The sequence below is a fragment of the Cervus elaphus genome, chromosome 21, assembly GCF_910594005.1.
Source record: "Cervus elaphus chromosome 21, mCerEla1.1, whole genome shotgun sequence".
NCBI lineage: Eukaryota > Metazoa > Chordata > Mammalia > Artiodactyla > Cervidae > Cervus > Cervus elaphus.
The window spans coordinates 3,816,398-3,839,340 of record NC_057835.1 but is presented as its reverse complement, the minus strand read 5'-3'; the positions used below and the strand labels follow the sequence as shown (position 1 = coordinate 3,839,340).

The following is a 22,943-nucleotide window of genomic DNA, read 5'->3' as shown; positions in this document are numbered from 1 at the left end:
GTTTGGAGAGCTTTGGCAGATCGGAGCTGTCAGTCTGATAACGGGACATTTTTCTTTTTGTCAAATGGCATATATTTTCTTCTGCAGAGGTAACACCATCACAACTTATGTCTTTAGTCTTTACTCAGCTGTTAACTTGGTCTGGTTCTTTATAGAATAGCCATTTGACACATATAAAAGAAGCCATGAAGTCATCTCACAAACTACCTGGCAGATTTAGAGGAGCCCCAGGGATTCAGACATCGGCAGCTCTTAACCACCTTAGAACCAAACAAATTGACTAAGTTGCAGAATATGTAAGACCAGTGAGTTATGAAATAATGGAGATGTGAAAAATCGGGGTGTGAACAAAGAGCTCTTTGTGCGTGAATCTTCCCTGAAGAGGCCCTGAGTGTAAAGCACAGCTGCTCCGTGCTGCCTGCCCTGTGGGGCGCAGCAAGGAGGCTCCTTGACCTGGGAGGCTCCTTGACCACCAGTTATTATCTTCAAGTTCACCCTCTGAAGAGAAGATAAAGAAATGCTCAGTCTTACCAGAGTTTTACATACTCAAGCTTTATGTAAAATTGCCACGTACCCACCACCAGTATGGTAGGTACATTGCACACGGTAGGCACTCAAGCATTTACTGAACGGTTGAATCAATGCTGGGCCATACGTGCTGCCTTTTACAAGTGGGAAGGTAATAACACAATGCCTGTCTTTAGAATGCTGAGATGTCCTTTCATTCCTGCGACCAAAATTGGGTTGGAAATTCACATGGGCAGAGTAGAAATACCAGACTGACAGAAATATTTGCCTTACAACTGTGACCTGGCCTTTGGCCTTGGCTGGCCAAGCAAAAGTCTCTGTAGAACCAAAGAATAAAAGATATGTTAAAAACAGATGAAACCTATCATTCCTAACAATTCTATGACAGCTTTTAAACTGAACTAAAATCAAAGGTCAGTCCTCTACTTTTGCAGGTTTACTTAGAAAGGCTTTTAACTTATGCTGAGATCGACCTTTGCCCCACTAACTGGAAAAGAATTGTTTTGGGAGCCATTCTTCTTGCCTCCAAGATTTGGGACGATAAGGCTATTTCGGACTACTGCCAGATCCTAAAGGACATTACGCTTGAGGACATGTGAGTTTGTAAGGTTACGGTGAACTGTCTAACCATTTTCCAATACCTTATTTACTCCCATAAAGTTTACAGCTTAAGATATGTTACATTTTAAGAAATGTTACATTGTGCAGAGAGCTGAATTAGGTATAAATATAAAATTAGACTTCTTTCTGTCTAGCTGTAGTATAACCATTTGTATTTCCCATCATTAATTAGTTAAATCTTGGTGTGTTACTGTTGTAATATTCTGCTTGATAAATTGAAATTACTTTTCTGGTGGTTTTTGCCATTTTACAAGCTCACTACCAGAACAACATGATGCAGTAAATAACTTCACGTCTTTCTTAAAGCTGTCTACCAGGTCCAGTCTGTTTTTAAGAGACACATGTCTGGCCTTGGAAGTTAAGTGGTCACTGCTGAGATCTTAGCACCTCCAGACTACTGAGGTTATAACTTCAACTTGAGTCACACATTGTATGTTTGTTTTTGCAGGTCTTTTCTTTTGTAATCTGAGGTTGTCTCTAAGGTTCTGTTGTTACGGAAACCATGATGTACAGATGACCAAATAGAAAGGTTTCAGATCTCTGTGTTCTGTCTCCTCCACTGTCAGGAGTGTTCCCCATGTTTAGAAGTAGGTCTGCTGAGTTAGGAAACTCCTTTGTCTCAGATAGCCCAGGAAGTGTCAGTGGGGCCTCACCCGGGGCACTCAGCAACCACAGTGGTACTTGGTGGGGCCTCGAGTTAACTTGGGGGGTTCCTCACAGATGGCATGCTCCCATGGGCGTGAAACATCAGGCTTGCTGTCTGGCTGCAGGGAAGGGCCTCGAGGGTGGGAGGCAGCAGGAACCAGAGAGGTATTTGCAGCAGACTCTAGAAGTGCTCACTTGACAGGAAAAATGTCCTTGTGGGTGGCATTTAGGAAAACGTAAAGGGGCACCTCTTTATTATACTGAACAGCAGAGGACGATCAAGGTCATGGCAGGCAGTGGCAAGAGTTTGTTCCCTTTGCCCCTGACTCTTAATTCAGATTTACCAAAGTGCATATTTACAACTGAAGCAAAGAAGCTTGTGACTAAGAGAAGGGACCAGTGATTGTTGGTAGCTGTCAAAGTGGCTTTTGGTGAAAATGTCCACTTTGATGATAGAAAGGGTCATGGTGATATTGCTGGTAGCCACCTTAGTGTTACGGCAGATAATTCGAGATAAGTAGAAGTACTTTTGGAATTTGTAGAAACTAAGGTGACGTTGAGCACCACTATCATCCATCTTTAAACTGGTTCCTTGAAGGAAGGAAAATGTGTAATCATAAACACCAGGTCTGCCATGATGGCAGCTGAAATTTTCTCAGAACCTGCAGCTAAGCTGACGGGGGCTCTGGGTCCAGTTACAGCATCAGAGAACATGCAGGGAAGTGTGTGGATGTTCATAGATGTGAGCCCAATAGCACTGATGGCAGTGTCTAGCTACAGGAAGAAGCTAATTGTAAACAGCCCTTTTCTGTGTACAACAGAATCACCAGGAGCTATGTTCGTAATAGGTTGCTTTTGTTTATGATCTTTGGAAACTGGAAAGCATTACAGCCAAGTGTTCAAGTCACATTTGTCTCATCCCCCTGCTGTTGGCTGCTATTTGTAATGGTCTCATTTTGAGTCTAAATTGAAAAATTGGCATCTATCAGCTTTTCCTTAAAAGTTTTCTAACATTCATGTATCTTGTTTGAATATATTGAGCAGCTGCTGTTCAGAAAATTTGCTGCACCTATAAATGGCATGCTCTTCAGTCATCTAGTCATTTAAAAAAAAAAAAAAAACGCAGAAGCGTATTCTGTAGTTCTAATGCCTTTTTCTTCAGTAAGTAAAGCTCTGTTAATAGACATGTTAATCCTATGAAGTACTGTATTTCCACACAATTAAAATGTATTAGTGGAAGAGAATATAAAAGGGATAGTGAAGTGCATTTATTCCCATAATAAATTAAGTCCTCATTAGCTGATTATCAAAACATTATCTGTTTTACATTTCTATAGACTTATGGCCATATGAACAGGAAATTAATTTTGGAGGTAGGTTCAGTTAGGTTTAAAGTTCAGCAAATGAGAAACCTCATTTCTGCTCACACTCTGCTCTCCATGCAGGAGAACATCAAACATTTGATGACTTACCAATGGATAAAATATTAACACTTTAAAACCAGGAAACAAATATTTTGAAAAATAAGTCACTTTCATTTGTCTGGGTATTTATCATTTGTATATAATTAACTCTTTAAAGTGATTGCTGTGAAAGTGGTAAGACTTACTCTGATTTTATTTACTTAAACATTAGACAAGCTAATGACTGTGTATGGTCCCACAGGAAAGACCTGCTCCCAGGACCCTACTTTCCCACTTCATTGAATTCGCCCCCTGCGTGCCTATGCACCTTCTGTCCTAGTCAGGGCCGGCGGACAGAGCGCAGGGGGAACTGCTCCATCGGGGTCATTGCTCAGGTGCATTTAGTCTAGCCAAGACGTCTCCCCTTAATCCTACTGCCTCCCATAGCTTGAAAAGTGTATCCCATCCTGTCCCAGGAACACCTTCTGGTCCTACTGGGATTAAGAGGAACAGAAACTTGCATTCTGCCCTTTGCCACAGTCCCCTGCACTGGAGCGGGGGGAGGGGATTCCCTTTCGCATCGCGTGTAGCTTATTTATTTATTTATCTGAGATGAATCCTTGTTGCCTCAAGAGTCTTCTCCCCTCAGAGATAATAGCAGTGGCTCTCCATGGCCCCATTTGTTGCCGTGGTGATGTGCCTACTCCTTTTGTTGGCGTGTCTCTACTTCAATAAGCCCCTTCCTGTTATCTGTGGGAATGTCTGCAAGTTCTCCAGAGCTAGTAAACAGCACACATCATTCCTGTCATCTGATGACTGTAGCGGGGCCGTGTGAGCGAGCGTGGAGCATGAATGCGCAGCTGCACTGATGGAACTCTGAGGAATGAGCCCCCGAGTCAGCAGCATGGGTGCATAAGAGGGCCGTAACCTCCCCCCCTTGTCCCAAACTCCAAGTGCCAGGACGCAGGAAGAACCACCAAGAGCTGTCCCTTGTTTGAACATGAGTGTATTAATCCAGCTGGGGAGCCGTTATTTGTTTCCAAGCTGTATTTAGAGCTGTTGTGGCACAGAATGGGGTTTCTGAAGATAGCCCAGTTGACTAAAATTGTCCTATGTTGGTTTTGTCTTCTCCTCCCCCAGGAATGAGGCGGAACTGCACTTTGTGGAGCTCCTCCAGTTTCATCTTAAGGTTTCCACCAGTGTTTATGCCAGATACTACTTTGACCTTTTCTCCTTAGCAGATGACGACAACCTGAGTTTTCCAATTGCTCCTTTTAGCACAGAAAGAGCACAGAGCCTAGAGGTAAGACTGGGGATTCACTAACTGGGTTTTCTGTCAGCCACCAAAGCCAGCGTCTGTGGCTGACTTACACTCTGCAGTGACTGACAGTTTGCAGAGCTTATTAACCCATTGGCATCTTATTCCCTGTGTCTTTTATGGGTTAGACAGAGATATCACATTATTTTTTTAAAAAAATTACAGATATCTCTTATGTAACCATAATTCAGAATATTTTAAATCAGATTTAATTGTTCTTAATGGTTTTCCATTTGAACCTCCACACTTACATATAACCATACAGGAATAATTCTTATAATTGTGTCCCTAATCATATGTACATTGATAATTACTTACCATTCTTAACTGCCTGAGCTTGTAGTGTGTGTTTGTGTATCACAGTTCAGCCCCATGAGTTTATTAGACCAGAAGCATCAGGGGCTAACCTGTGAGACCTATACTTGGAAATTAGAATGTGGGTTCAGAAACTGGATGTAGAAAGTAGGTGGGTTTTTAATGGAAGTGGTAACATACATGGGATGAAGGAATTTGTAGTAGTGATTTGAAGAGTAATTTGAAGTAGTTTGTGATTTCTGGTGGGTATACAGCAAAATTTACAACTGAAATGAATACATATAAAGTTGACACTTTTTCTGGTACCTTGGTACTTTAGAAATAAGACATTTTTCTACAATAATTTACATGCATGTGAAATAGCACCTTGTAGTGCTTCATCACTAGACCTTTCTTGCCTTCAACACACACCTACCCTCATTAAAATGTTCGTAGTGTAGTAAATAATGAAGACTGAATAGAAGTTGAATAGCTGGGTAAACACTGATTTTGCTCAGGTGTGTTCATTATGCTTAAGGACCTAGTATGTAGGTAACATCATATTGCTGTTAGATGGGGCCTATTTTGGGAACCCAGTTTTTAAATATGTTCCTCCCTGCCCCAGCAATCTCATCATAGCCCTTGAAGAATATTATCTTAGGGAATCAGCAGTGTAGATATGAGCTATCCAAAGTAGCAGCAACTGTCAACCTAAATGAATGCAGATGTGTGGCTTATCAATGCTGCTTTCTTTAAGGTTGGAACTTTTTTCCCCCAATTATACTTATGTTCTATCTGATTGACTTTCTTAGGCCATCTCCAGACTGTGTGAAGACAAATACAAAGTGGGCAGAGTTGCTGTGAGAAGGTCTTTCAGCGCTGATCATTTCATTGGTATTCAGCGCTCCAATGCCATCCTCTCATGAACAGAGAGAGGTGAGGGGTTGTAACATCATGAACCCCTCGTAACAAGGACTGGAGAAATACCACCTCTCCTGCTCAGAAACCAGCAAAGTTAGTATTTCACCCAGAAGAAAGACACTGAATTCAAGAGACTTGCAGACAGCAAAGGTTATGGTCATAGGAAAAAACTGGACCTTGTCAAGACAACACACTCTTCTGTCCTTTTTAATGTAAACAGAGTTACAAAAACCACTCCAAAGCTAAAAGCTCCCAACCCACCCACAGATATTTGCTTACTGTGTAGGCCGATAACTGTGAACTATGTGAGGTTTTTTTAATAGTTTAAATTTTTAGACTTTAAAGACACTAACTGTATAACTTTTACTTTTTCCTATTTTTCTCACCCATATTGCTGCATATTCCTTTAGAATCAGTGCAGTATTGCCGTTCAAACACGGGACTCCTGACAACTCATATAGCCACTTAGGAACAGACTGCTGTAGCACTGTTAGGTTTTGAAGGATTCTTCCTCCCTATTTCATTGAAGCTGCTAGTCATTTTTGGCAATCAGTTTAAACCAAAAAGCTGCTGAATAACACTTGTCATTCAGTTTTTTTGCAAGCACTACTTATTAGCATATTAGCATGTTTGGGATCATAAGCAGAGAAAGTATGTTGTTACCTGCTTCTATTGGGTCCCTGCTGCGTTTCTTGTTAACTCTAATGGTGCTTCTCATTTTCTGATGATTTTCCTCTTTGTTAAATACTTGTATTAAAGGATATTTTCATAATTGCAGCCAACCTGTTAGTCCAGGAATAAGCAGATAGTGAAATAGAAGGTGTCCCAAAAGTCTTGGTGCAATTTTAAGCTTTAATACAGTGTGCTTGGACACTCCAGGACACTGCCGTGGAAGTATAAATGCTACAGACGCAAAATGTGACTTGAAAGTTTACTTGAATTTCTTCTAAACTCATTTGGTTTTGTAAATCTTAGATGTTAAGCTTTTAATTTGAATTTTTTGTTTCAGTCCCTCTTGAAGATGGCAAACAATAGGCTAAAACAAAAGATTAAAATTAAGAGCTTAATGTTTAAAATTTACAAAACTAAATGAGTTTAGAAGAAATTCAAGTAAACTCTCAGGTGATGTTTTGTAAGTTTGTAGCATTTATATTTCTACAAGTATCAAAGCTTCAAATTGCACCAAGACTTCAGGAGGATATCTTGTATCTTTATAGACCTGGCCTCCTCTTTTTAAAATAGTCCTTTGCCTGGCTGGGCTGTTGATCTGCTTGAGCCCGGAAGTTTCTTTTTTATAGGTTTGGTAAAGGAATTACGAACAATAGCATTAGTTATCGATAATAAACTGAAAGGAACTGGACCCTAGTAGTAGTGACAGGGAAGTAAGCGACATGAAACAGCTTTTCTGTTCTGCGTGTTAACCTGGCTGTAGGTGTGTCAGTTCAAGTTGTTACTTGAGGAAAGATAAATCTTAGGAACCCTTACCTCAGGCTTTTTAAAACACAGGGTACCACTTAGCCACCAGGAAGCCCATTAAAAGACAGGGAGGTCCAGTAATCAGTCTTTTAGGAAATTGGTAATGATGTCACCTAAATGTGAAACATTAAAAAAAAAAAGTGTTCTCAACTATGTAAAATCTTTCTCCTACCTTCTCAAACATAATCCTAGGAATTTTGCCTGTAAACAAAGCATTTCTGGGCTATAAATACTTTCTCTCTTTATAGCAAGGCTTCACATTATATTGAGTGCCACAGGTTCCATCATTTTTAAAGGACAGAGACATAAACGATAAATAATGGATATAAAATATTACAGTCTACCACCTCAAAAAATGTTGTTTATGGAGCTTGGAGATTCAAGTATCGATTGCAGTTTTATTTTGAAAAGGATGCTACAACTTGTGTGGTTTTTCTTCCTCATGTTTATATTAAAAGAAAAGAATAAAAGTATTTTAATTAAAATACGTGGCTGTTGTGCACCTTCTCACTGCTCACGTAACATCACGGCTCTGCTTAGCGCAAATGTTCTCAATCCGCTCTGATAGGCAGGCCTGAAAGCATTTTCCGACTACCCATTCAAAAGTTTCTTTGACCGTTGCCTTTAGTTAAGAGGCATTTATTTCTTCGGCTTATGTTCTTTTCAACCAGAAGATAATTTAGTACACTTAAAATCACTGGCTGTGGTGCTCAGTGGCATAGTGCATTAGATGGCACTTTGGAATTGTGTGTTATTGTACCAACAGGGGAAAAAAGCACATTGGAAGATAAAAGGTAAAACACAGAAAGGAGTTAGAGAAATACTGTTGAATCAGAACATGAGTTACTTGAGGATTTCAAGCCACTGAACAGGAAAGAAAATGGAATAAGAGGAAGTAGAACTGCGGTTGTTGTAAAGAGGGTGATGTTAAACAAGCCATGTGATGTACCAGATCACCATCAGGTTTCTCTAAGACCCTAGTCACTGCACTCGCGCAATATTCCATCACTCCTGATAGTATTGTTGTGTCTTCATCCACCTTAATTCACTACCTAAGGTCAGATCTTTTAACTTTGTTCTTGGTAAGTTGTTGATTAGGAGAAATAATCTGAATTAGTGCAGAAGGAGAGAAAAACTATGACAAATCACTAAGATAGTTTGTACCATGTAATAATATGCCAGTTACTAAGCAGAAATGCTGTCACATCTTGAGTGGTCAAAGGTTAAAAAAAAGTGGGGGTAGGAACACTGCTTGGACACGACTGTAGTTTGAAGACAAGTTAGAATCACTAAACATTGCTCTTTCAGTGTTAATTCTAGAGACAATTACAGCCATTTTGATAAATGGAAAACTTAAAGATTCTCATAAGTACTATAGGGCATGAAAACTAGTTCCTAGTAGGGGCAATAGGGTAGTGTTGAGATTTTATACCTAGGAAGAGTTTATTCCCTAAAGTACTAAGACTATAAAAGAATACCTCAACTCAAATTTATTTTCATTTTTAGTTTTTGGAATATACTGACGGTGCAATTTTAACTGGAATACTGTGAACTGAACTTTATAAGGACAAGACAAAGGTTTCAAATCTATGTATGAACCAAATGAAATTGTCATTTTTCTACATTAAATTCACGTGGTTCACCCTAAGACAACTTAGGGCCCAGTGTTTCTGAGAAGTTTTTTCCATTCTGTATCAGATTCTATCATGACCCTATTCTATCACATCTAAAGTACCCTGTATGCCCATTATTGAAATTCAACCTTACAAAGTCCTGGTTTTATAACAACTCATGTTTCATTTGTTAGTTTTCCCATTTTATAAGATATACCATTACTTGATTTTTTAAAAGTGCTGATGAAGTCAGTATTTACTGGAAAATCATTCACTCTATATTTCAGGTTATGCAGTGTTTTGGGAAGTGTTTCCATACAGCATGTAGGTTACCTGAACTCTTTGATCACACAAGCCTTCTACCACGTGTAGAGTGACTAGGACTGTTCCTCGCCCAGAAGCCGTGGTCTGTGAGTTCAGAGCTACTAGGTAAAGCACCTGATGGCTGGCAGAGCCTCTCTCAGGCAAGCGCTAGTTTCTGTGCAGAATCTGTCGATTATCCCTAGCATCTACCAAGGATTAGATCACCTAAGATCTCAACTGTTGGCTACTTATCACCCTGGCCGGCCTGACACTGCCAGCAAAAATAAAATCCAGGAGCCCTTCAGCAAAGTCTGGTCCCTTGTACACAGGTGCAGTCTGGTTTCGGAGGCAATTTAGTCTATTTTAAATGGGTTTGGCAGATGAGAGAACAATTTAATGTGAAACAAATTTTAAGAATACCAGTTTGTGGTTTAGGGAACTCTAGGATGCAGAAAGAACTAGGAAAGTGAAACAGAAATTAAGAGGAATCCAGAGTCAAATGAAAAGTGGTTAACATTCTTTAAAAAAGGCCCAGGTATGCAAAACAGAAAAAGAGACACAGAAATACAGAACAGACTTTTGAACTCTGTGGGAGAATGTGAGGGTGGGATGTTTCAAAAGAACAGCATGTATACTATCTATGGTGAAACAGATCACCAGCCCAGGTGGGATGCATGAGACAAGTGCTCGGGCCTGGTGCACTGGGAAGACCCAGAGGAGTCGGGTGGAGAGGGAGGTGGGAGGGGGGATCGGGATGGGGAATAAGTGTAAATCTATGGCTGATTCATATCAATGTATGACAAAACCCACTGAAATGTTGTGAAGTAATTAGCCTCCAACTAATAAAAAAATTAAAAAAAAAAAAAAAAGAAATTACCAAACAAACAACACGTCATTTCTGTTTTTTCAAAAATACAGGAATAACATTGGTGCAAGATAAACTGCTAAGTTAGAAGCATAAAATGGATACAGGAAAGTAATCTTCATAAAAAAAAAAAAAAAAAAAAGGCCCAGGTAAATGTGAAGGGAGCTAGTAATTTGAATATTAGAAAAATTCAGCGACAGCCTCAGAACCTAAGGTACTCAAGAATGTGTCCATATCTACTCAGATTGTTCTGACTTTTTCTTAAAACATCTATTCCTTCATCCTAGCATTCTCATTTCCAACCTTTACTTCTGGCTCCCCAGACGGTGGCCCTGTATTCCCACAGTTCCCTGTGGGAACTGACCCTTCCAAGGGCAAAGGTTGAGTGTTCGGTCACCTCCCACTGGCCTCTCTCAGGATCATCTCAGCTTCACCCTCTGATTTTCTGCTAGTGCCAAATGTGGCAGTGCTTGATGCTGGTTACTACTGTGATCCACTTCCAAAGCCTTAGCAGGTTCCAGGAAGTACAGGATTTATATGGCTCACAGGCTAACTGGTCCCTGTGATCCCCTTTAATCAACTGCTTGGGCCCTCCTCAAGGTGCTTGTTCCCCATCTGCTGCACTCAGTCCCCTGACCTGCCCACAATTCTAGACGTATCACCTCAGGCTAAGCAGCAACCCCACGTGCAGACTCCACAACTTGTTTCACCTGGCGTTAGGAACAGATGCCTCACTCTTAAGGTAACCCCTCTCATCCAACGGAGGCAATTCCATCCCAAGGCTTAAAATCAAACTGCTATATCCACCCCCATCCCCTCCAGAACCTCACCAGTTTATTCCCTTCTGCTTCAAAATTGCATTCATCTTCCCAACATGAGGATAGGGCAGTTTGACCTTGCTTGGTCCTTTACATGTCCCAGTATTTCACAAGATGTGGTCTCTAGACCATCTTGCCTCTCATGGGCTGAAAACTTGTAAGAAATGAGGGGAATCCTGGAACAGCTAAAGAAACATTAGTAGAAAGTCTGGTGAGATCCAAATGAAGTCTGGAGTTAATAGTAATATGATAATCTTGACTTCAGTTTAACAAAAGTGCTATGATAATATGTTAATATTAGGGCAAGATGTATATATTTTTGCAACTTCTGTGTAAACCTAAAATAATTCTAAAAGTTTAAACAAGCAAACAAAACAAAAAGAACCACTTCCTGGGCCCTAGACTAAACGAATCTCAGTTCCTGGAGCGAAGCCAGGAAATCTACATTTCTAATAGGAACCCCCAATGATTCTTACACAGACACAAACTTGAAAACTAGTCTTTCAATTCTCTCCCATCCCATGCCTGAATGGCTGCTTCCTCCTCATTTTATTGATACTTACCTTAACCTGGTTTAATCCTTCAGGTCCTCTCAACTCTAAAATATAAATACTATCATTATCGCCCTTTCACAGATGAGAAAGTGCTAAGATGAGAGTACTAAAAGGTTAAGCCATCTGTCTAGGATCAAGCAGCCCATGATTGATGGAGCTGGAATCTGAGTCCCTCGTCAGTCTAGCTCCCAAATCTATGCATAGAACGCTTATACTGCCTCTCCTTCTGCTGGATGTGACCAATTAAAGAGCTGTGCAACTAAGCCACTAAAAATGCATTATGACCTACTTCTCTAGCCACCCAAGTCTAACAGGCCCCTTTTCTACTGGTGGGGAATAAGCAATGTCTTAGAAAGCATCAGGAAGATGTGTCAACTATGGAGACCTGTATGGGGAAGGCACAGTGGCTCTTCTACCAGGATCCAGCTCAGCTGCTGTATTTTCTATTCTCTCAAATGCCCTAATGTGTACCAGTCTAACAATGCTCATCTTACTTTGACACTACATTCTCTCAGGTTTGCTAAGCATCTGTCCATATTGTCAGGGAAGTGGCAACTTTAAATCAACTTACAATAGGTCCTCTGTACCCACAGATTCTGATCAGTGGATTCAATCACCATGGGTTGGAAATACTTGGGGAAAAAATTTAAGAAAGTTCCGAAAAACAAAACTTTAATTTGCTGCATACTACCAACCATTTGCATTATACTTAAAACAACTCCTTACTGAGGATTTGTATTAGACATTAGAAGTAATCTAGACATGATTTAAAGTATATGGGAGGATGCAGGGGGAAGACGGAAGGACTGTGTGTAGGTTATATGGAAATATTGCACCATTTTACATAAAGGACTTGAGCATCTGTGGATTTTGGTATTTGCAGGAGGGAAAGTTCCTGGAACCAGTACTCCACAAATATAGAGGGAGAATATATATCTCCTTATCTGGGCTCCTTGACTGGTGTTTAGACCTTAATGAAAGTGAAGGTGTTAGTTGCTCAGTCATGTCCAACTCTTTGTGACCCCATGGACTATAGCCCACCAGGCTCCTCTGTCCATGGAATTCTCCAGGCAAGAATACTGGAGTAGGTTGCCATTTCCTTCTCCAGGGGATCTTCCAGACCCAGGGATAGAACCCAGGTCTCCAGCATTGCAGGCACATAATTTACCGTCTCAGCCACCTGGGAGGCCTTCATACCAAGTTGTAAATTGAATGATCAAGTTTGGGGAGTTCATGACTGCCAAGCAGACACACAGAACAGCACCGCTTCCATCCAAATTGCTTCAGCAGTCTAGACAGAGCTGACAAAACAACACAATGTCAGGCAGTGCCTCTGCTCTTGTGTATTTCCCTTCTTCCAGTGAATCATAAAACAATCACAGGATTGGCAGGAGAAACCTAAGAAGTATATTCAAGTAAAACATGTTTTCATTAGTTCTGCTTCTGTGATTGGAGTTTGCTTAATTTCATTATCAACAAAAAGGTTGCCACTCATATCTGAAAAATCTGATAATTAAGTTAGAATCCACATAGCGCCTTCAGCCAGCACATGCTCATTCATGTCCAACTCTGTGAGATGCCGTGAACTGTAGCCCACCAGGCTCCTCTGTCCTTGGAATTTTTCAGGCAGGAATACTGGAGTGGTTTGCCATTTCCTACTCCAGGGAATCCCTTAGAAAGCAGTGTGTCTCTTTGTAAAAAGCATGAGGAGAAAAATACTTGTGTAGCATCTTTTTACTTACTTTACCATTGCTTTAATGCACTTTAAAATTTATCTATATTGGGAACAAAGAAACAAAAACAGACATTTCTTTGTTTTTCATAAATAGCTACTCTCCATATTTGATAAAAATCTCAAACCATTATTTTAGCTTCCCACAAATATAATACATACAGATTTTTTATCTGAAATAGTGTCAGCAAATTAAGTACCTTGAAACTAACATAACCACATGCAACTGCTGTTCTACTGACTTCCAGGAACAAAACAAAAAACTTTTTATCAAGATGCTCTGGATTTCCTTTTGTTAGTGTTAAGAGATTCAATATTATAATCATCTGCCAGTAATAATTTATAGATTTGAGTTGATTGTCTACAAATAAAATACCACTGGCATTGCTTTATGAGTTCTGGATTTGACATGACATCGACAATACCTCATGGGACAGGCAATACACATATGTGGAAATCAGAAAAAGTAGTGAATGCCCTGGGCTCAAACTACTGACTCGGTATGTGCCTCATTTGGCTCAGTAATAAATTCACCTGCACCAAACCCGTATCAAAAGTCACTAAATCTCCCATATATAAAAATTATTTATATACACCCACAACACACACATACTATGCATACAGTTTTTAACAACATGAAGTAATATTGTCTTCAAATGATGTACCACAGACATTATCCTGGCTGAAATAAATCCTGTAATTGTCATCAAGCTGCTAGAAGCTTTTGAGAGTTCTGAGTCGGGTTACTTAGTTACTTTCATCCTGCCTACCCTTCACCCTGCTTTCATGTCCTGGTAGCTTTTTCTTTCAGAACCACCCTCCTCAACCCAGGCAGATTTCTTTCCCAGGATCACTTGATTGGACTTTGGAGGCAAGAAAGGGCACGCTGAGGGAGCAGGCAATTCTCAGCCACTGTACCTCACACCTGCCTAGATTTGTGATGTTCTCTGTCCTGTTGGCCCCATTCAGTGTTAGAAAGCAGTGATTCAAAGCTTTGTCCCTCCTACCCGCCTTGGTCTTTCTGTAGAGCACAAAAGTGAAAGAAGCCTCTTTAGCAGGGGTGGCAGTTCATTAAAATATACAACTACGTCTCCTAGCTCTGGGGTTCCCATTCTGTACTTGAGACTGCGGGTCACGGATGCTGTTACTAAGGTTCGGTGCGGGATCCATGAGGTTTTCTCCTGGCAGCCGGTGTCAGGATTAGTGCAGCCCTAGCCCAGGAGGAAAGGGCCTAATGAATACCAACTTGGAAACAGGGCTGCTGGCACATTATTTAAGCCTGTACATGCGCACAGTGACACACAACACACACATGGGCCCGTCGTTGGAAGCGACGGCAAGAAAGTATGACAAAGGTTTGCAAGGATAAACCAATAAGGCACCAAGAGAACTTTCTTCCAGTCAATTTAGACAGCTTCAGAATGTGAGGTTAATAATACATAGTAAAAAGACTTCCTAAGGCTCTTGTCAGCTGATTCACTGATAGGTCGCATATTAGTTCCTTCTAAATCTTCACCCTCCTATCTATGCTGAGAGACATTGCTTAAAATTGAACCACGAAAGGGACAGCCCAAAAGCTGTGTATGAGACTAAACTGGGCCTTAAATCCTCACTAAAATCAGAGCTAGCTGTAAAGAAGTTGCTAAACTACCTCACATCCTTTCATTTTATAATTGCTTTCATGAGTATGGATGGTCTGCCTAATGAAAATAAAAATCAGGAGAGAATTGAGTATGAGATGGAAACAGGGGGTGAGCATAAATAGATGGGTTTCTCTGCCTGGGTAGGGGGAGGGGTGGCTGATGCAAGACTTCAGGAAGCAGTGGGCTTAATCTTTGAGGGAAGGGAGAGCAGGGGTGAGAGAGAGACTGAAAACAGGCAACGCTAACAACTGGGATGAACCAAAAAACCTCCAGTGCATTACCTCTATTACTGCTCTTTGCCTTAGTATCCTTTCTCTTAACTGTCTTAAATTGTTTTTAAAGTAAATTGGTTGTTCTTTTTAGGTTTGGTATGTTGCCGAAATAAAAAAATAATTGTTTTAAAAGTAAGAATTAAATCACTTCAACCACATCCTCTCACAACTTTTAGATAAATTCTGCATCATCTTTACACTCTTCCACAAAAAAAAAAAAAAAAAAAGGAAAAGGAACAACCCAAATTAGACACAATGACTGAAGGCAGCAGAATAATCTATGTATTTTCTGGGAAGAGGTCAAGGTGATCAGAAAAGGTCCTCATTTGAAAAACAGGAGAGGAACTGGCCCTCAGGCAGGGGATCTATTTCAAGGTTCTAAGCAGCTGCAGAAAAAGCAGACGAATTAGATGTGCAGAAAGTTCTGTAGCTCGGTGTACCAGGTTTTGTCAAATATACTGAAATTTAATTTTGATTTAGGTGAGTGTTTAAGAGCAGTGCATTTTTATAAACATGAACAGCCTTTGAAAGTTCATGAAGACTATTAACATCATGCTTCTTTCCATCAGCATAGTGCTTAAATCCATTGTGGAAAATACACACTTGTTTACTTAATATCCATAAAGTAAAAGCTGCCCTGGGCTTAAATCTTACTTTTCCAACTTTGGTATAAATGAAGTGCAAATCGTTATACTTGTCATTTTTCTAGAGAGGCCTTCCCAAATTTTAATTGCATTTGCCATTTTAGCTTCTTAAATCTAGTCCCCAGTATTTTACCGGAAAATGCACTGTCACTCCCTTCCCCAACTATAGCCTCACACTCTTCTTGAATGAATGGTTAAACAGATTAGAAAAGCAAACAGCATTTTTAATAGTAAAGTGTGTGTGTGTAGTGTGTGTACGTGTGTATTCAACAATACGCAGGCTTTCATATAAGAATGAGGGAATGGTTCAACAGATTAGAAAAGCAAACAGAATTCTCTAACAGTAAAGTTTGTGAGGGTGTGCTCACCAATATACAAGCTTTCTCAGAAGAGGAGGAAAAGAAAAATATATTGAGGTGGGGTGGGGAAAACGGCTTTCCTTTTGCTACACTGATTCACGTTTCAAAAGCTTAAGCAAGTGTGTTATGGGTCTCATTTGTTGTCAGAGGCTGCAGAGAGCAGTGTCTCGCTGCTTTTGAAATATCTGGCTGTAATCTAGTCCAATGTCCAGGGACAGTCATTTTCCCTCATTGCTGCCAATGTTTGTTCACAGGTAGCCAGCCTCCCTTTCAAGCCCCTCATTCAAGGATGGGTGTGGTTTCTAATCACAGCTCTCCAGGAGAGGAGGAATAAGAAAAGCAAAAGGACTGTTTAACATGATAAAGGAGGTGGGATGGGGGAGGAGCAGATAAGAGAAGTGTTGGAAATTTACTTAATTACAGGAGGTATATCCAGTTTAGTCCTTAAATGTAAAAAGGAGACCCCTTCAGCTCTATCACTAAGTACTTTCAGAAGAAGGAAGTGGGCTCATTTTTACCAAAATATAACACAAGTTTTTTGTTGGTTTTTTTTTAAGTAAGATCACTAGAGTCTATTAAGAACCACCCACTCCTCCAGCACAAAGCTGCCATCTTAACAGTCTGGAATTGAAGTTCAACCAATCGCCATCCCTTAGGTTAGCACTATTCCAAACATTTATTCTGGACACTTACAATGCTACCTCTAAGTCATTCAAGCAAAGCTGGCACTGTTAAGAATGAGAATGATTACAAGGACTACAGAAAAGAAACTCAAGCTTGCTAAACAAAGCTAGGACGCACACAGAAACTCTCAACATTTCCTAACCTTGTCACTTTCTGGAGGTGTAAACCCATTATGCTCCCCCTCCTCAGTATGACTTAGGGTGTCCCCAAAGTTAGGGAAAGGGCCAAGCAGCTCATCTTAAAGCATCTGGGACACTTTAAGCAGTGGAAGGAGAAGTAAGCTGGAGAAGCCCACGAGAAACTTCCCGCTCACAGCAACCTAAACTTTCACTGTTCACATTATTTTTAAAGACACAAGTATAGGAAATACATTTTCCCAATTGAGACCACACAGTTCACAGAACCCTGAACCAAGTGGACCTTCATTATAATGCCAACCTCAGGATTGTAACCGCCCCCCCAAAGCAAAGGTAAGTTTTGTTGCCAAAATGCAACAAAGTTAAAAATTAAGAAAACGACATATAAATTAAAAACATGGTTCCCCTCAAAAAGGCAGGAAGATAGAGCAGACGTCAGCTGAGCCCCTCTGAGAAGTCCTGGGACAGGTGCCCCCCTGGAAACAGCCCCTTCCCCTCCTCTCCAAGTTGCCCCAGGAGCGGGCGTCAGCACCATTAAGGTAAAACGGAAGTGACCTTGGCAAAGCTACCAACGGAAAACAACCTAGCTCCCTCAACTCCCGCCCGGCTCCTGGTCCCTTGTCCGCCTCCTCCTACACGTGCGACAGGGACACCTACTTGTGGTAGGTGGCGGCGGCGGCGGCTGGGCCGGGGGGCCCGGTCCTGCCCGTGAGCGCAGCGCTTGCCTCAGCGTGGTCCCCCACGGCCGTGGTGCTGCACGTGTCGTGGCGGTCACCGGCGTGATCGGTGGCTCGGGCGCTGCTGTCATCATGGGTGTCGTGAGTGGAGGGGGCTGAGCTGGGGGTGACGGTCCTCGCCTCCGGGCAGGGTGAGGGAGTGGCAGGCTCTCTGGTCTTCTCCTTGACTCCTGGTTCTCCTGCTGCTGAATGGTATCCCAAAGCCAGTCAGGAATAAGCATGGACACTTCAGGGCTGGCGGGAGGCATGTGTTCTTGGCTGCTGAGGTCGGAGGAAATGGCCGGCCTCACAATGATGGTGCGGGCCCCCACCTTGGGTTCGTTGGTGTCACTGCCACTGCTTGTAAGCCAGCCCTGGATCTGGTCCCTCCACCAGCCCAGTATCATCCCCACTGTCACCCCAGGGTGCTCTTCACAGATTCTATATCTGTATCATCTCCATCTATTCTACATCTACATCTATATGAACTACATCTATTCTATGTCTCTATTATTTCCATCTATTCTATATCTATATCAACTACACTTATTCTACTGTTAGCACACATTCCTGTGCATGCACACTGGGGTCAAACAAACTGAAACATCAGAGTTTGAAGCAGAGAAAGGTTTATTGCAGGGCTATGCAAGGAGACAGGTGGCTCACACCCTAAAAGCCCAAACTCCCTTAAGAGTTTAGCAAAGCACTTTTAAAAGCCAGGTGAGGGGGGAGGGGTGAGCTGGTATACAATTCTCTGATTTGGGGAGGGAACAGGGTGGTGTCACATTATCAGTCCTTAGGCTCCAGGAGGCCTGAGGCTGTGTGCTTTTAGTTGTCAAGTAATTAGTGTCTTCTATTCTGTGGAGCCATGAAATTAAAAGATGTTTACTCCTTAGAAGGAAAGTTATGACCAACCTAGATAGCATATTAAAAAGCAGAGACATTACTTTGCCAACAAAGGTCCATCTAGTCAAGGCTATGATTTTACCAGTGGTCATGTATGGATGTGAGAATTGGACTGTGAAGAAAGCTGAGCGCTGAAAAATTGCTTTTGAACTGTGGTGCTGGAGAAGACTCTTGAGAGTCCCTTGGACTGTAAGGAGATTGAACCAGTCCATCCTAAAGGAAATCAGTCCTGGGTGTTCATTGGAAGGACTGATGCTGAAGCTGAAACTCCAATACTTTGGCCACCTCATGCGAAGAGTTGACTCATTGGAAAAGACCCTGATCCTGGGAGGGATTGGGGGCAGGAAGAGAAGGGGACGACAGAAGATGAGATGGCCGGATGGCATCACCGACTCAACAGGCATGAGTTTGAGTCAACTCCGGGAGTCGGTGATAGACAGGGAGGCCTGGCGTGCTGTGATTCATGGAGTCACAAAGAGTCAGACACGACTGAGCGACTGAACTGAACTGCACTGAATCTGTGGAGGGATTTTCACATCTGCAAAACAACTCGGGAAATGTGCATCAAATCTAGGTACTTTAGAGAGAAGCATACGGCATCGAGGAAGGCTTGTCTGAAAAAGCCCCCTAGAATCCTACTCAGTTGCACTATATCTATACCATCTATTAATAAGTCTATTCTACATCTATATCATCTATGTCATGGTCTGTGTGCGGGTTGGAAAAGGATTTCCAGACATGAGACAGAATGAGAGGGAAATAAAGTTTATTAGAGTGGAAGAGGCTGTTAGAACAGCTGGCCAGCCCAAGAGAGAAGGGATGTTGAAAAGGGGTCCTTAGCTCACTTTTATACCCAGGGTACAATGAGTGTGATAGGGGACTTGCGGGTCACTTGCTGATTGGACTAGGCACATATATGGTGTGGGAGGAAGAGTAAGGCAAATACCTTCTCACTATTGGGTAGGAGGGAGACAGGTTATACTTCTCAGGAGAACCTGAAATCCATTAATAGTTACAATGTGGGGGAAGGAAGGACAATAAGGGTCTGGTTTTCTGTTCCTGAATTCCAGGACCCTCCTTGGTTTCATCTGCTCATTCGTCCTTGGGTCACCACATTCCTCCCTCTCTTTACTTTTAGGACCAAATTTTTGGCCCCTGTTGATACTCTGCTCACGTCTAACTATCTACCTATTTTCCTTTTCAAGCATTTGGGAACCCAGTCTCAAAGGAAAAGAGGCGATGACCACTCTGGTTTCTTCAGGCTGTAGGGGCATACTGGGGCTCTGGGTTTCAGTTCCCTTTGCCTGCTCTCTGTCAGGGTGCATTTATGGAGGGAGATGAGAGTCCATGGAATAATAAAGTGGCTTGTTTCAGCATTGTCTAGGTGTTGGTCGGGAATATTCTTGTCAAACTATCACTCGGAGATTTTTTGTTTTCTAGAAGAAATCAGCTTAATGAGAAATTTAAAGATATATGGCCTAAAGACTAATAGAAGTAGAAAAGATTCTGAGGAGCTAGCCAGGAGAACCAGGACTAGACTTTGGTTTGTGACATTAGTGTTTTTCCAGGTAAGAGAAGATGCAAGAATTTGGGCTCATAAAAACCTTTACCTGAAAGCATCTGACCCTCTGAAGGCCAGTTCTTTTGGGTTTTTCCCAGAGCACAGAGTGCCTTATTTCTGATCTCCACCCTGAATTTCTTTCAAGGGGTGTTGAAGGTCAACAGCTTGCAATGGTCATGATGTAATCTTTGTAGAGATAGCTGGCAAGCACCAATTTCCAGTCAGCAGGATCCCTTCATAGTCACATATTTGACCATGTTTGGGGGGCATTTCATGGCCATTGTGTCCCACGGTGCTGGGAAGGCTCATTCCCAGGTCTTGGGAAGATCCCATTGAGAGGCCACTCAGTGTGCTGTTATTGGACCAGACCTTGAGAGTAGCAAAAGTCTCTGGACCATACCTGTCTTACTAGCCTCTTGGTCCAGGAAAGTATTCCCTCTTGTTGCTTCTTCCCAATTCTAGAGTTACATTATTACAATCATTGATCTCATATGAAACTGCATATCAGCATTTTATCACAGGCTCAGGCACACATTTAGTAACATAAGAAACAGTTCTGAAACAAGTGACACAGAAAATAATATAGCTAGCAGGTATTAGTAAGGTCATAAGCAAGAATTTTGGAGAAGGAAATGGCAACCCACTCCAGTATTCTTGCCTGGAAAATCCCATGGACGGAGAAGCCTGGTAGGCTACAGTCCATGGGGTCATAGAGTCGGACACGACTGAGCGACTTCACTTTAAGCAAGAATTTAAGTCAAGAACTTTCATTAGGTATAGCCCAGTATACCCCAGGTCATCTGACTTAGTTAAATGACTATAGCCATGTGTTAATCTCCTGGTGTACATCATGGAGCCTCTGACCTTTATCCAAAGATTAGTCGTTGAGATAAGCTTTAGAAACAAACTTAGAATGTCCTTTCTAATAACTTAATTAATTAAACCTTTTAGCAATATAACATAACAACAAGGAACTATCTCAGAAATGAATCGTACTAAACCAGGCCTTAATTAGCAAAACTAGAACTTAATATTAAGTGAAATATAATTTTTTGTCATTGTGAGGACATTAACCCTGTAGCCAGGGAAGGCTTTAACTCATCAAATGAAAATGAGGTTTGTCAGGGAGCAAGGAAAGCCAAGCGGCCACCTTGGATTTCCCACAGCCCTGACTCTTTGATTTACAGCTATTGTTCACCTATTTCTAATTCCCCGATTTAGGAGTAGACTGTTGCCATGTTTTAAGGACATCAGGATAGCAAAGGTCTAACAGTGAGGACTTATTTTTTGTAGAAGCAGAATGAGCTTTGCCTATATGTACCATAATCTTAAATAATACTTATTTACTTTATCAAAGTAACAAAAGATTTTAAAAACAAATATAAATCACTTAAAGGCAAAGAAATTCATAATCCATTAACAAAAGTTTCATTCTAAGAAAACTTTGTTCTCTTAACAAAGAGAGTAGAATAAATTCCAGTCTGTTACCAGTTTACCAGATAAGAAACAAAGAAAATTTGTTTATTGGTTAATCTTAGATAAGTCTTTTCCATAAATCTTGAAGTAGCAGTATTCTTGCAGTTATCAGAGTGAAACCATAGAAGGCATGTTTAAAATCTGATTAAATTCCAATTGACAAAATAGCCTGGTCATTGCTGTGAGATGTAACACTTCAATATGCTAACTAGCATTATAGTTAACCACATTTTCTCAGGGTATATCAGATCTATATGAATTCCATATAACTTTAGGATATCTATATTAATAACATCAACCATTCAGTATAACCTGAGAAGATTTGTCACCCCTTCAATAGTACTTCCCATGTACTTTAACATGTCCAATGAACCCAGGTAGTTTAATAGCTCCTTGGGATGTCTCAGGGGCCCTCTGAAGCATCCCAAAGTTAGCTAGAAGTTAAGTTATTTAAGAAGTTTTGTCGATAAATATCAAAAGGGTTTATAACAGTCAGATAGAATCATATAGATCACTGTAAAACAATATATTCATTTAACCAAAGTATTAAGGAAGATTTCAAAGGTAAACATAGAACATATCACTTCAGAGGTAAAGAAACTTAAAATCTATTATCAAAGGCAGTTCAACATCTCAAGAAAACTTGTATTTATGCAAAAAACTCTTCCCTTGGGGTCCACTTTCCATAAAATCTTCTTATCACTATCTGTACCCATTACTTTCCTCACCCATCCTGAAACAGCCACCTATAAGTCAGACCTACTCATGTTTCCATTTATAAAATGTAATTTCATTCCTCATACCTTCTTTACTGAAAACACACATCCTACCTTCCTCAAGCAACCAAGAAGTGACTTTTATATTAGCATTCTATAGATTGGTGAACATAGACAATTTCTAAAAAAAAAAATTCTATAGAACATCTCAGGATGCCATCAAACATTATTCATTAATAGTCCAAAATCTCTAGTTTCTCTGTAAGAGGAAGTTAGTATTCAGTAATGAATGTTTCAGAATCTTATTTTATTTGGAAATGACCTATCTATTCAATAAACTTCTGTTACTTAGTTTAGCACAACCCTAGAAATTCAGGTTACCAAAATCTAGAGAGACTGTTTTAGACAGACATTTCTAAAGTATGGTTATTCTTAACAGAGTTTATCTAAAAGCTCATATCTCATTTACATATTTTTTGGAAGTTTCTTCTCTTGAGGTTCTTTCCTTGTGGATAAACTTGTAATAGATAATAACAATATAATAACACATAACTTATAATAAACCTAGGGACAGTGAAAATAGTATGCTTAATGTTAATAACTCTTGGACATGCCTATATTAGGTTAACAAGCAAACATTAATACTAGATATCTAATACTGAATATTTCCCAGTTCATGTGAATCTTAAATTCATTTAGGTTAATTTCTCTTGTATTTAGAATTATCTCACTTGTAAG

At 40.8% G+C, this 22,943-nt stretch overlaps 1 pseudogene; it reads left to right on the top strand.

Annotated features, from left to right (window-relative positions):
- LOC122679146 overlaps nt 1-7,693 on the top strand; it is a 193,589-nt pseudogene extending 185,896 nt beyond the window's left edge.
- The last annotated feature ends 15,250 nt before the right edge of the window (nt 7,694-22,943 follow it).